This window comes from Lactuca sativa, chromosome 8 (assembly GCF_002870075.4).
Source record: "Lactuca sativa cultivar Salinas chromosome 8, Lsat_Salinas_v11, whole genome shotgun sequence".
NCBI lineage: Eukaryota > Viridiplantae > Streptophyta > Magnoliopsida > Asterales > Asteraceae > Lactuca > Lactuca sativa.
The window spans coordinates 234,979,655-234,996,225 of NC_056630.2; the positions used below are offsets into that span (position 1 = coordinate 234,979,655).

The 16,571-nt window shown below is 32.3% G+C and overlaps 1 long non-coding RNA gene across 2 annotated transcripts; it reads right to left on the minus strand.

Moving 5' to 3' along the window:
• Positions 1 to 3,790: 3,790 nt before the first annotated feature.
• On the minus strand, positions 3,791 to 7,887 carry LOC111906454 (uncharacterized). 2 transcript variants are annotated; one of them, XR_002855209.3, is made up of 3 exons: positions 7,182 to 7,824; positions 4,059 to 6,718; positions 3,791 to 3,995 (listed from the first exon to the last, which is right to left on the minus strand). It is a non-coding gene; the product is annotated as an uncharacterized LOC111906454 (long non-coding RNA). The 2 variants fall into 2 exon arrangements; XR_008225638.1 differs by lacking the exon at positions 3,791 to 3,995 and having other exon boundaries at positions 6,386 to 6,718; positions 7,182 to 7,887.
• Positions 7,888 to 16,571: the final 8,684 nt, after the last annotated feature.

The window sequence follows — 16,571 nt, forward strand, 5'->3', positions numbered from 1 at the left end:
TTTTTTTTTCTTTTCTCTTAATCTTATGATACTTACTCTGATGTCGTTGGTGTTGATCCTTACTACATTTCAATTTTTTTAAACGGGCCCATCTACAACAAACGTAATTACTAATGTTGAGCAATATCAAAGAGAGCAACAATCGGGTTAGTATGTTTAAATTACTTGTTAATATATTGTAGTATGTGATATTGTTAGTGTAAATCTACTTGTACTTGCTTATAGACACGGTTTTTTAGACCGAGCAAGAAAGTTATAGTAATGCTACAATTGTAAAGCATGGCATCACTTGTGCAAAGGTGCTGGGAAGGCAATGAAAGCGTCTAAGAAGAGATTGCCTGTAGAATTTAATTTTGTAGCAAGGCGAGTAATATGTAACAATGAATCAGCTTTCACATATGAGTGTGACTATATTTTACGTAAGAACTGTAGCTTACAACACAAAGAGGGGAGGCTTGTACCGAAGGAAGAGAAGTTTCCATTACGCCACAAGCTAACTGTAAGTTTTTTTAGTATGACTTTAACATCATCATTACTAACTAGTTAATTGTATTTGTTATCTAAAGACGCTTTTTGATATTGATGTGGAAAATGAGAATGTTTGCAAAGTTATCGATAGCTATATGGCAAGGTCATGGAGAAATTTTCGAGCTGAGTTGCATAAATACTTTAAATAGATTGGAGGATCAGAAGACCCAATAAAGGCAAAGACTAAACCCCTTTCAGATATTCGTAGCAAAGAAGACTGGGAGTATCTATGTCACATGTGGTGTGAGCCAAAATACATGGTAATGTTTTAAAAATATTTGAGCTATTGAATTAATTAATATTGTTGAATTCAGTATAATATTTGTTAGTATTATTTGGTTGTATCTCCTTGAAGGAAATTGCAAAAAAAGAAGGTTGTTGCTCGCGGAAAGCGAAAAATGGAGACAAGAAATGGATCGAAGAGTAAAATACGCTATCATGTTGAGCTTGGACATGATGTGGATTTTTCATCGGGTCATATTGAGACTTGGCGGCTTACACATTGGGATGAAGAAAAAGGTTGGAAATCTACAGATATGGCTGCAAAATATGTAAGTGTAGTTGCTCATTTCTACCTTTGAATATATATTATTTGGTAAATAATTTATTTAATGTACTCGTCTTATTTTTATATGCTAACAGGAAGAAATGAAAAAGATGAGAAACGAGCATTCCTTGGAATCAATGAGTGAAAAGTTGATTCTAGAGAAGGTACTTAGACGAAGCTCTGTTCGTTTGTTTGGGTGGGGACGTGATCCTATTGTCGTTGGTAACATTACAGGTTCTACTGAGAAATCTAAGCATCCTAGTTACGATGAATTGGAAACAATGAAAAGAGAACATGAAGCTATGAAGCAAATATTGATTAAGAAAAACATCAGGCCTCCTCCTCTTAGCACATCATCAGGACGATCACATAGTGATACATCCGAGTGTGGTACATCTAACCACACTCATTCGGGACAGTCTCATGATGAACATACTGATATATATATATATATATATATATATATATATATATATATATATATATATATATATATATATATATATATATATATATATATATATATATATATATATATATAATGATAAGAAATGAATATTCTGGAATTTTTAGTATTTTCAAGTAGCTACTCATGACTAATCGATCTTTTGGTAGTTTAAGTATTTCATGTTTTGAGACTTGTAATTTTTTTGGTTTGAAATATTATGTTAGACAATTTTCAGTTCATAATGCTATTTCTAATGCATATGTTTCTATTTATACAAATGTCTGCATTTATTTTGTATTACGTACACATATCGTTTTTAATACCCACATATAAATATATTTTTACTAACACATATCAAAACCAATGCCTCTACATAAAAATACTCTTACACACATATTTTAATGATATGTGTAGTCCACATCATTGACTACGTCAGCAGCCGCATCATCAGTCACATCAGTGTCCACGCCATCAGCCATGTCATCGACATCCTAAACAAATTAGAATGCATCTACCTACATATATTTACTACTTTTAGCCACAAATATATGTGTAGGTATAGATAATCTTATATATACACATAAATTATGTGTCGGCAATGATCTTTATCAACAGGCATGGGCCTACACATAGTTACACTTAATGTATGTGTAGGTAAAAATGAATACCATCACATATGATGCTTTTACCCACACATAGTATGTGTAAGTAAAGACATAAATTTCTTGTAGTCATGGTTTGTGTGTGGTGTTATGTGGTGGACATAACAAACACGTACCAAATATAGTGGTTAGGCTTTGAAGGACTATGGCTGCTACTCACATCTATAATAAAATTCTAACCAAAATATGATATTCTAATGATGTGACACTGGTTACTGTATTTTTTAAAGAACTTATGCAACAAGTGGTTTTGCACAGAAGTTGTGCTTGTGTTTCAATCGGTTAAATAAGTTCTAACTAATTGGGTTTAAGAGTGAATATAAGGGATTTGATAATGAAGTGAGGGATTCCTATTGAAAATATTTAATTTGATGACCCAAATATAGGGTCGTGGTTTTAGGTAGCGTTTGACAGATGGACTAGATGGACTGGGTGGAACATCACTTAATTGGATTAGACTGGTACTGGACAATTTATTTTTATAGCATTTGGTAGGACTAGAACAAATCCGAACATGATATTAAAAAAAGACCATAATGCCCTTCTACCAAAATAAAAGCATAAAACACATTTAAAAAAAATAACGTCAATGTTAACAAATTTATTTGAAGAAATTATTTAAAATTTGTACATTAAAACTCCTAATACCAAAAAATCGAATCAGTATAGTTATGGGGTGGCAGGGTCCATAGCTCATATATTGACTTTCAATTACAATCAATATACAGAGCAACTATATTGTTAAAAAAATCCAAATGATTATAGAATGCACGTAGTAGAAAGAAGAAAGAGTAAACATAGGCCCAAATATTGACTAAACAATTTATTCTAATCAAGATCACAAGAAACCAACCCCATTAAAGTGTAAAAATGCAACAAGAAATTATCCTACCTGACTACACATCCATGTAAAAAATCTATCAAATCATGCCAAACTATATTTTTGCAGCTGCGAAAATCATAACCCACTTCCTTGATGCCAAAGGTATATGCAACAAGAACAAAAAAAGATATATATATATATATATATATATATATATATATATATATATATATATATATATATATATATATATATATATATATATAGGGTTAGGTTATTTTGTTTTCACTATCTATTGTGTGCCCGTATGATTGATTCGGGACCAATCATTTTAGTTATTTTAAAAAAGTAATTAATGTATATTACATATTGAAGATATAATAGGTATTAATTACATCTTCAATATTAAACATTTAATATGCATTAATTACTTTTTTAAAATAATTAAAATGATTGGTCCAGAATCAATCATACGGGCACACAATAGATAGTGAAAACATTTGAACCTAACTCTATATATATATATATATATATATATATATATATATATATATATATATATATATATATATATATATATATATATATATATATATATATATATATATATATATATATATTAACAAGAACCTATAATCAGATCCATGTTCTTTGATTCCAAACAAATATTTTGCAGCATCGAAAACCTATACCAACATAAACCCAAGACAAGAACAAATAAACAAAGACCTTACATAAATTGCCGATATTTGGAGAAGACGTCTAACGATAATTTGAAGAAGAAGACGATAAGATGATAACAACAAATGATTTTGCATCCAAAGATAAATAGCAAAAACGTAGGAATGATAAGTTAAAAGCTACACAATCATTTGGTAAATATTTTTGTACATATTACACTATAATAATATAACTAGATGGAATCAGATGCGCCTTTGGCGCTGGGTTTCTTTTTTTTTTTGGTTATTTGAACCAATTCTCTCCTACCTGAAAAAAACAACAATTACACAATTAGCTTTATCTAGTCAACAGGGGTACAGTTGGCATTACCTGATGTGGGATGCAATTTGGACTAATATAGATACCAACTTTCATCCAAATCTATCATCAGTTTTATGAAATTTGTTCACATCAATGTTTTTCCACTGCTTGAATGTCATAGAGTACACAAACTTGCTTGACTGATGATAAAATAAATTCAAATCATTAGAGTCTACCCAAATAATAATAATAATAATAATAATATAAAAAAAAAAAAGCAAAACTATTTTCATTAAAAAGTAACCAAATTTAAAATTTGTTCAACTCAGTACCTCAAACTTTTTTTTTTTCATCATTTTTGTAATATCATAACAAAACTGAAACTTGGTTACTATTTTAACAATTTTTGTTTTCCATAAACTTTCCACAATCAACAAACAAAAATACAAAATTTCATAACAGTGAAACAAAATTGAATTAAGTAAGTTTATGATATGTATTTGAACAAATATAAAAGTTTGTTACTATTTACTAACATTTTTAAAGTTTCAATAATCATAAAGTGACAGTTGCTGACACCAAATATAAGTTGTTGAAAGAAAAATCGAGCATGCTCATAATCAACATAATTAAATGTTTGCAAGAAAGAAAAACAACAAATGACTTCATATAAGATTAAAAAAAAAAAAGGATTGACAAATGGGGTGGGGTCAATTTTTGTCTAGTTGATCAATTTTTGAACAGTCTGCACTACATTCAATTGAAAGTGACAAACTTATTAATTAATTTAAAAAATAATGAAATAATGAATACGGATTCAGTCGGTTAAAAGGTGGCTACTTTTATAATGAAAAGAAGGTCTGCTTAAAAATGTGAAACATATCGCACATAATAATAGCTAAAAATGGAAATTGTTCATTAATATTGTCAATTGTTGAACAAAAATATATGTCAATAAATATTAACTCAAAATTTTACTTATTCTAAACATCAACAGAATTCTCAACATCGCCTAATATAAAAATGTAAAATGAAACTTTGATAAGCTGATTAATGGTTTACCTAAAGTCCCTTAAAAAAAAGCAAAACCTGATAAGTCAAACCAAAAAGGAGCAAAATGGTTCATTGTTTGTTGTATAGTTAGGAATTCTTTATGTATGTAAGATTACACAATGTGTCATCAAAAATAGTAAAGAATCCAATTTTATCAAATTTATAAAACAATCGGTCTAAAACAATTGAAAGTAAATAATCAGCAACTAAAGCATCAAAATGACAAAATGGTTCAACATTTGTTATGTAAACTACAGAAAATTAGTATGATAAGAAACTTTTTAAATAATCGCTCCAAAGCACAAAGACATGAACCAATCAAAACCAAAGCACAAAATCAACAATTAAATTACAAAAAAGGCATTTACTGCAAAATACATTTGAATTGGAGTCAAATAACTTATACATAAATAAAGAAAGTCTAACAAGCTATTGGAAGATTAGAATAAGACAGTAAGATAACAAATATAAATTCTAACCACAGAAACAGCAAGTAACTAATGGGTTTGGGGAAATGTCACCTAAAAGGAAACCTGATGACTAAAACCAAAACGAAGAAAAAATGGGGTTCATGATTTCTTTTTTACAATCAATAGAAAACTTGTACAATTAGGAAACTTTAATGCATGTAAGACTACATGCATCCTCAATAAATAGTAAAAACTTCATCATTCAAGTTTATAAGAGTATCAATGAAACAACCACACGGAAACACATTAATGCAAAACAACAAACATCAATATACAGATGAATTGGAGCCCAATAACTTACGTAGAAAAAAAAAGGCTACATTTATTGGATTGTAAGAGAAAACCAAAGGGTAATTTGGGAAAGAAACTGGTAATGTTTTGTATCATGGAATTGGGGAAGCAATGGAATGGAATGGTTGATTCCGGTTAGAAAATAACCCATTTATATTTAAGTAATATTTAATGACATAATTTTTTTTTGACCTTTCATGATTTTAGTAACTCATTTTTTTCTAGAAATTAACTATATTTATTTAGCGGTTGATTGAATGGAAAACACGAACATTTTTTTAAGTTATCAAAATGTTGTGTCTTTTATGCAAAAAATATTTTATACTTATTTGCATAAAAGAAATAATATGTTGACCACTTTTTCAAAGAGACAAAATCTTTTACGTAAAAAGGCAAAAACGGAAAGTTAGGTCACGATTTTGGTTTAGATTGTAAATTAAAATTTTAGGTCTTACCCCAAAAAAGGTCAAAATGTTGTATTTTACGCAATTAACACTATTTTATATTATAATCTGATCTGAGTTTTAAATTTTAATAAACTTTTAGTATGGTTAATTTTGTATTTTTGTACACATTTACATATACTATAAAAAAGTTTAAATGAAAATTCATTAGCTTCCTACTGGCCAACAAAACATGATTATGGAATGTAATAACACATTTCATTCCATCCATCCAATCAAACCCTAAAAGGAAATAATAGCATAAAAGAGATTATCATAAAAGAATTGCCTTATTCAAAGAGATTATCATAAAAGAGAGCACATTAGGTAAATGGTTTCCTCCATACTTCACACCACCTTACAATCTTCGATCTCACCATACTTGACAAACGCATTGGTTAGAATCTCAGCGTGCGTAACCTTACCGGTTCTTTGAAGCATTTCATCAAACAGTTGATGTGCATATTCAAATCTGCCAATTATGAACAAAAAAAAAAAAACCAATCTAATAAGCCCCAAATTAGTTTCTTTTTTCAAAGAGAAGGTTTGTCCAAAATTACATGACTTCATTATGTCAAAATAAAATCACTCTATAAGGTAAGGACTAATGAAACAAAGATGCACTGATTTTGAACTACAAATGTAAGTGACTACAAAATCCAATAATCAAAATCATTTGGTTGAGCTATCATTTGACTAAAAAAATAGATCCAATGTCCATAAATGACTACAAAAATTAGAACACAAAATCAATTGACCAAACTATCAATGAAAAGTCATATTCCATGATATCACGTTTCATTCAGACATTTTATCAAACAACTTTTGTACATAATTTAGTTTACCATGTTTTGTTTACATGTCAATCACAGAGTTTTCAAAAATCACACAGAAGGGAATTTTAGACTAAAGGACAGGGATGTGAGTGTGTTTACCTGTTTCATATGTTGTAACCAAAGAAACCACCAGAATTTTCAAAATCGAAAATCATAAAAACAGATTTCAGCTTTAGCTGAAAGCCCAAATAAAAAATACGACAGTGATTTTTAGTGAGAGGAAGCTCAAAAAAAGGGAATGAAAGGCGGTATGGCTGCAAACACCGGTTGCATATTCCAATCGGATATGCCTTCCGAGTTACCTTGCCAAAATACGGCCTTCAACTTCACCCATGGTCGACGTTGCAATTTTTTTTCACAAACAAAGCTCATCATCGCCTCAAATCTTTGTACAGAACAATCAAAATCAGAACCCATCAAAGGAATTACAAGTGAATGATGAAGACCAGAAAACGTCAAACAAAACAATCAAAACCGCAAGAAAGGAACACAATCGCAAGATAGGGAGAAACAGAAATCCAAAAGCGCGAGGTGGAAACTGAAATTAGAAGGCAACATATACCGAGAAGCCAACGTCTATCTACAATTACTTTAAGGCGGTTCTGTAAGGCGGTTCTTTAAGACGGTGAAGACTAAAAAAAATATCCGGTGGCAAAAGCAGAAAGCGAAGGAAAAAAAGGGGTACAAATGACAAATGTAAAAGTTTGTTTAAAGCAACCTTCCCGTGGCAAAATCAGTAAGCGAAGAAAATTTAGTGGCAGAAATGAGAAAGCAGAAAGTCTCCTGTTCACCGTCCTTTTAAGGATTAATAGTATATACAATAGGGGTAGATTTGTCATGTACATTGTTAATAAATATGTTATAAAAATAAGATACAATCAATGTTTATATTTGTCAACGTGTGAACCCGACGTGCATTACACTAGTTGCTCATAAAGAAAAGGTAACATATAAGGGTTTTAATTCGTATTTTCACTTTTTACCCCTCAACTCATTTCCAATTAATTCTTTTAACCATTTATCAATTTTCTTAATAAATCAAGTTTCTTTTAATGAAATTTTAACACCTCTACGTCATTTATACACTTTAATGAATTATTTTGAACTTATTTTCGTCAAAAATAAATTAATTAAATTATATACTTGTCGAATATATCGACTAATTATTTTAGGTAAAAATTGACAACCTTTTACTTTAATTTATTTTATTCTATACCTTTAGAATCGAAATAATTTTACAAAAATAATTTTCGAGTATGGAAAGCTAACATCATTAATGGAAGGGTTTTCATGTCATTACACGTCGCCTCTTGTAATTTTCATAAGCGTGTCGCCTTGGTCGGATAATCTTAGAAAGCTAGGATTGATGACGATCATCGGATTGCTTTCTCTCTATGCCATTGGATTAGAATTGGAAAAAGTATAAATGTCAGCGAGGGGATTCATCATTTTCTCTTAAAGTCACCTCTCTCTCTCTCTCATTCTCCGTCGCTGTCGTAGCCGCCTTGACAACCCACCTCCGCATCAGTGGAGATGCATGAAAGACTCGAATAGCCAGCTACCACTGTTTCTTCCGTTGAGTAATATCCGGCACAACTTCGTTCACACTCTTTCATCCGATTAACACCTCCGATGAAGCCAAGAACGTCGACTGCCTCCACCGGCCACCACTTGTTGTCGTCGTCCACGGTCGATGAAGTAGTTTTCCAGCCAGATTTGTGTGGTATTCTGATCAAGCTCTGATTGGATATTATTAACGCCGGTCAACAATATTATTCATCGGTATAAGTTAATATTCATTATAGTGCAAAACCGCCAAATTCTAAAAAAATTGTTTTCCCTTCGGTTTCTCGACTACTAACCTTACAAGTGAGTGTCACGACCCATTTAAAATCTTTTAACATATTTGAAAGGAATACATGCAATAACTATTTATTTCTATTAAGATTATAGAAATGTTACTAAATCTATATCGGGAATCTGTTAAATAAATGATATAGTAGGATTGTATTATAAATAAATCTATTTCAATACCCAATGCAGTAGCCTTATTGTAGAACCTTGAATTAATGAACAATTATAGTATTATGTATTTCTACGAAAATAATACCCAAAAACTTGTTATTAAAGTTAGGGTTATTAATATTCTTAAAATTCGTGTGAGCCTTTTATTCATCAGCCTAAGTATCACTATACTTAGAAATACCTCTTCCTTAAAACCAATAAATGCAAGAGTGGGAGAATTACAAATAGATCTATACGATTTGAGACCCCCATCTACGGTTACTAGCAACAACCTTGATGGTTGAGTCACATAGGGTGATAATTTCCTTTTCTACTAATGACGCCCTGATGAAGCATCGGTAGAGGCATATCAGTCTGAAATAACTCGTTTATAGAACTCATAGTGAATGGAATATGTATAGGACACTTGAAATACCGATAAAATATAAAGGAATATATGAAACTTGAAATGCCTATAGGGAATATCTTTTTATCAAGAACTTAGTTATAGAAGTCATACATTAAGTATAAGTATAAAGAACTATCTGTATATCCAAATAAGTCTTTTTGTTCTCAAAAAATATTTACGAACTTGAAATGTACTACAATGATGATTATGGGATTCTAGTTATCTTTTATATTTTGGTATTTCCCTTGTTGCTGATCCATTAATGCTTGTTTTGTACTTTTCTTGAACGCTAGACTATGGAATATTGCAATCTACTTCTTTCAATGAATAAAAGTACTTATTGTACTACCGCATTGCTTGTATTTTCAACGTATGCTTATTACTATGATCCATGACGTCGTCTCACCGCCTGGTGTTTTCGCCACTGACTAGGGGTGTGACACCAATCTTCTGTAAGGATGGTGCAACATCCTTCATGCTTAGCTCAACACCACCTAAAGGTGGCATAACTTCTCCTTGATGGCTTAACTTCTCCATTTTGGTCCAACATCTTCACTTGGCTCAACCTCTTCACTTGGAACAACATCTTCATTCGGATCAACATCTTCACATGGCTCAACATCTTTACAGCGTAGCATGTTGGACCATGTCGCTCCAAATTGCCCCAAGTTGCTCCAAGTCACTCCAAGTTGCCCCAAGCCACTCCAAGTTGGTATGAACCCCCTTTTAGATGATCCATTCCTTTGGTAATTGATCCAACTCCATCTTAGATAATCCATTCCTTTTTCACATGCTCCCTGAACCTCAAGTGCTCGCTTTAGTTCTAAGTTCTCCAAACACTCTGTGAAAATGCTCCAAATGGTTGAGTCACATTTAAAAATCTCCACATTCACTTGAGCATCCTCTGAACTCGAACTTGAACAAGAACTTCCTCTCCCTTCCTACAATAAAGCCCCAAAGAGGCTTACCTCCTACAAACATTATCCAAGTCCAATCAAAGCATGAACTTCTCTCTGGGAAATGACCTTGTTATTATGTCCTCTAGATTCTCCTTGGCACCAGACTTTTTAATGCATAAGTTGTCATAGAACATGATTGGCTTCTTCTCATTCAAAAGAAGACTCTAAAAGAGACCAACCACCAATAATATACTTATCACCAGATTAGTTTCATGGTCTAAGTGTATCAATCCAACCTAATATATATGAGGTGCATTGGCATCATATACTAGAAAAATATCAAGTGTTTCCTTCAAGTGTTGCAAGATCCACTTGACCACTTCCTAATGAGTTTTTCTCCGATTGCCTCGAGTCGCCAAAGAAGTACCAACACAATTGGACTGATCACGATAAAACGACCGCAATACTTTCTCAAAGTAATGAGAAATGTATAATCATAATGCTCTTCTATCACTCTGAATCTTGATCCTTGTTATCTTATTTTCATCTCCGAAATCATTTGTAACAAGCTTATTCTCTAGAAACTTCATTAAGTTGTCTTTCCCAATATCAACATAACCATACACTTCTTTCAAGGGTTGAACAAGGGATTCTTCATGTCTATGTTGTTCCAAGCCACCCTGTTGTTCCTCGCTTATCACAAAATTGTATGGGGTTTCTGCTTTGGACTCTACCATATGGCTAGCACCCTGATCATTCCTCTCAACACTTCTACCACATCCACTTCGGTTACACATAGCATATTCAAAGGTCACATCTCTGCTAATAATGAATTTTTAAGTATTACTTTCTTCTGTACACCACAGACGATGACCTTTCTCTTTAGATGCATATCCTAGAAATATGCACTTCGCTTCCATCGGCTCCAGTTTACCATCGTTCATACGAGCGCAAGCAAGGCATCCAAATGTTCATAAACTAGAATTCACATAGGGTTTCCCAGAACACACCTCTTAAGGAGTCTTTAAATCAATTGTAGTTGGTAGAGATCTATTCTCCAAATAGCAAGTAATGTTGAATGCTTCCTCCTAGAATTGATCTGATAAAGCAGTAGATAATCACATGTGTTCAGCATGCTCCACTAGTGTTTGGTTCATTTTTTATGCCATTCGGCTTTCTATGGTGTTATCGATAAATTACGATGCCTCACTATACCTTTTGTTTTGCAAAAGTTGTCACATAATTCCTTGCATAAATCCATTCCATTCTAAGTGACCTGGCATGGTTCTTGGTCTGTTTCTCAACCATGGTCTTCCAGTCCTTGAACCACCCAAACACTTCATCTTGGTCCTTTGTCTTCAGTAAGTACACATGCCTTCCTTGAGTAATAATCGATAAAAGTCTCAAAGTATTTACATATACCATGAGACTTCACATGAGAGGGCCCGATAGATTAGAGTGATCACACTCAACAATCTCCTTGCTTAAGTGTTGAAACAAACTGAAATTCACCCTACTTTGCATCTCTCAAACATAAGCTTCACCTGGTATAGTATTTCTAGATGCATCTACATCCAAGAACCCATTCTTGCTCACATGTCCCAACTTATGATACCATAACTTTCTTTCATCATCATATTGATCCAAGGATTGGGCTACAGTCATTGTTCGCCTAATCATACAACCATCCAAGATATAAATCCCATGAGGAATCTCCAGAGTCCAAGATCCAAGCATCAGCAGAACTACATGTACATACTATCAAAAATTCATAATCATTCCCTTTAGAATAATTTCCTTGAAACATAACAAAATTGTTGTTGCTTCGTCCAACACCATTATTCTCATTCTTAAGCAATGGACAATCTCTTCTAAGTTGCCCATTTCCTTGCAGTTATAACATTTGATGTTGGCTTTAAATTCGAAACTTGACTTCCCTTTGTATCCTCCACATGTATCTAATGTTTTTCCTCTGTATACATATAAACTAGAACTAGAAACTTTTTCTCCAACTGAAACTTTTATTTTCAGTTTCTTGAATATCAAAGAATCCTTCATATGAGTCACATTGACAGTTGTCCTACCATACAACATAGTATCAACAAAATTCTCATAAGAATTTAGTAGTGAACATAAAGTATAACTACTTGATCTTCATATTTATTATTTACCTTAACACCTTCTAAGTCTAAGACGATCCTATTGAAGTTATCCAAATGATGCTTCACTTGGGTGCTTTCCGAAATCCTAAGTGTATGCAAAGGTTTCTTCTATTATAGCATGTTCGTTAAAGAATTGTTTTGATACTTAATACACAAATTATCTAAAAGCCTAGATGTACTTGTTTCATCCATGATCTCTCTCAATACTCTTTCTGTCAAACACAACTGAATAACTCTATGTGCTCTTGCGAGAATATCCACCTTCCTTTCAGCCACCATATCATTTTGCAGTTTTTCTTCTACTTCCAACGTCGCTGCACATCCCTCTTGAACCAAAAGTGCATTTATCTTCACCTTCCACAAATTGAAGTCATTTGTACCATTGAAATTCTCCAAATCAAACTTATGAGTAGACGTCTTCAATTATAGAAGCAAAAACTGCATCTCTAATACCACTTGTAAGGAAATCAAAAGATACTTGTCAAGACTCAGAACATATTTGATGCCACTTGTGAAGTACTAATTCTACTTGTTAGGAAATTAGACGATACTTATCAAGACTCAGTACAAATATGATGCTACTTGCCAACCTTTGCTACCATTATTAGGAAGTAAAGTGGATAACTATGTGACAACCCGAAATCTCTATCATGTAAGTCAATCTAATCAATCAAAAGTTAGAATTTTTTCTGTTACTTTTTTTACTGTGTTAAGTGTTTCTTTAAGAGTTTTTAAGCCTTGTATACTCAAAGGTTGAGTGTTAGGAAGTGTTAGCTTGAGATCAATGAGTTGAAATCTAGCCAGGAACACCTTCAAAAGTGGTTCACAACCGCAAACTAGGTTCACGACCATGAACCCTTCATATTGGGCCATGGACCTTCAAGTGGGCCGTGAACACTTCATGTTTTCTTGGGCCGTGATCACACCATAGGTCTGTAAACACTCATTTAACCTCCTAACTTTCTTCCAACCATCCTTTGGTGAGTTGTTCTTGCATCCTAGGTCGATTCCCTCACACCTTTGTGGTTATAATCACTAATGTCATTCCTATATGTATCATTATATGCTATTTAGGACTCATTTGTGCTCAGGAACTTCACTCGTAGGAGTAACACTCTTATCCCAGTTTTCAATTGAATCACTCACATAAGGTGAGTTCATACCCCTATAATCTACCTTTTAAATGATTTTAAATGCTTTTAAGGGGGGAACAGAAGTTGAACACAAGCTAATTGTGTTAATAATTACATGTACTATCAATCACATAATATATTTCCTTATGCTTTTAATTATTATTTTTACAATAAAGGATTACCAAATACTTCCATAATGACTTGAAGTCATGTTAACTCTTTTAAAAGTCACATAAACTCTTTTTAGAATAACGTTAAACTCGTTTAAATGTTTTTATAACTCTTTAAACTTATATTTGTCAAAATCATGTTCATATATGTATAGGTATATAAATAAGACTTAAAAGGGTTAGGGCTAATGAATTTCCTTATTTTCATTTCCTTGTTTGGATGTGGGCTTAAGGTGATGTAAATTGCCCGAAGGTCATTTCCTTCTTAATTATATATATTATTCATATATGAATATAAAAGATTACTTCAGTCGGTACCATTACCTTTGTATCACACTGAGCAAAGGGGTACTCTCATGAGTGATCATGTTAATTAGATGGATCATATAAATTATAATAGGTATAATTTATGAAACAAACGGGAAATGTATTTTCTAGATAAGTATATGAGGTCTAAACTACTTTGTCTAGAAAAGGGAATATTTCGATAGTTACTCAAACTAAAATGTGATGGTACGTCTTCAGGACATAGCAATATACTTGCTATGTTACATTCTTGTAACCAAAGTCTCCTAGAGGGAGAGCGGACATTGTGTGTATAGATCTGTATGGGATTGACAATCCCACATCCCGACTGTTAGCTACAGTTTGGCCGGAAGGCCAAGGGGTGACAAATGTTACATGTTCAGTTTCGACGCTAGCAGGTCGTCGTGTTTATTCTAGTCTATCAGCATGGTTACAACTTTATCACTTTTTAACCCTAACTAACCATTTTAATAATAGGGTAGTTATTCACCAGTAGTTTATTTTTAAGAAATATTGTTTTAATAAGCATTTTCCACAATCAAAACAGAACGGTTTTATGGGATTAAAACTATTTTTCACCAACAAAACAGAAAACTTTCTTCTTATAATTTTATGGATAGTTAAAATTATGTTAGACTTTATTATAAGTACAATAATACTTAGACAAAACGGTTTTATGGGATTAAAACTACTTTTCAGTTGTAAAGCAGGAAATATAGGACTTTCTGGAACTTAATCGATCACTTTCTTAAAACTAGAGCACACATAACTAATACTTATGAACTCACCAACTTAAATGCTGATCCTCTCATTCAAAATAACTTGTATTCTCAGGAATCCAGTAGACAGGTATACTCCCGGAGCTTTTGAGAAGGTAGCTTAGTACCGTGCTGCATCTTTTGTCTTTTACTATATCTACTTTTGATGTTTGAACATGTATTGTTTAATCACTTATGTAAAAACTTATACATTATTAATGCAATGGTTGTTGTACTTTGTTTACTATAATGCATGTGTTGTGATACTTGACATGACGTCCTCCGCCCCCGAACGTTTCCGCCGTTCCGGTTTGGGGGTGTGACTGATTGTTATCAGAGCATTGTTTATAGTGAACTCAGTATATCAGTCATAAAAATATACAACTATAAACACATTGGGATAAAAAACACTTTGACCAAGAATTATACTTTAAAATATAACAATAATTTATAAAAGTATAAATACATGCAGAATATATATATATATATATATATATATATATATAAATATATAGATATACTAGAACGAGTATGATAAGAAGAACAACACAAAAGTATTTGGATGTTGAGCATTAAAGTTAAACCTGGACAATTATGTAATCATATCTGGGATCAATATAGCCTGATCAACTATATTTATTTGAGATATGTCCAATATGTGTTTGGGATTGATTGTACTGTTGCAACAAGTCTAAAACTTACCTAGGTACCAGAAGAATTCTAGACTCAACCATAAAGTTTAAAATACTATAGGAGTATTTTATGATGCTATAGCAACAAAACTGAAAACTTATCAACTTCATATATCAAGAAGTTCAAGAATCAATCATATAATCAAAATACTATAGGAATAGTTTAGGTACCATAAATAAACTTTTGGAAAATTTTAAAAGATCTTTTTTGGTAGGTCTATAACTACTAAGTGTATACGTTAATATGATTTTCACTCAACTTCATGTTCCTTGTTAGGTTATGGTTTTAGAGTAGGATCACTTATTCGAAGGTCTATTTGATCTGAGTTATATAAAATTTGTGCACATTATGTAATTATAGAAAGACCGGAAAGGTCCACCTTCATAAACATTTAATTTTTATTAATTTCATACATTCTTTAGAAATTCCCATTCTTGTACAAACCACTTAGATAGGTGTAGCCACTCCAAAAATCAATAGAAGATTCAATAAGGATCCAACAGAGTTTCATTAGGAGGATTCCGAGAAGGAAACAGATGAGGAGTAAAGAAACTATAGAAATCACCAAGTGCCTTTACCCTATTAAGGACACCGATGAGAGGCCCGCATGAACTTCTGGGATTCAAACTTGCCATTATGAAGTAATGATGATTAGTGTCAGAATTGGAAGTAAGACAACACAGGAATTCAATATACCTACGGGGGAGAAGTACATCATATAGATACCAGGAGAGAGCAAACCATTACCGCCCAGATTAGAGCTGAGAACAGAAGGAAACCACGTGTGTTGCATGCGAAGTGGTTGAGTGCCTTTTACATCACATTAATAACTAATAAATTGATTTAACTTACTGAGTTAGTGATTATACTAATCGCGTTAGGTATTAAGCTTATAATCTTTTCCCGTCATGACTAATTACATAATATCGGATCACGAAATCTCAATTGAGAATGA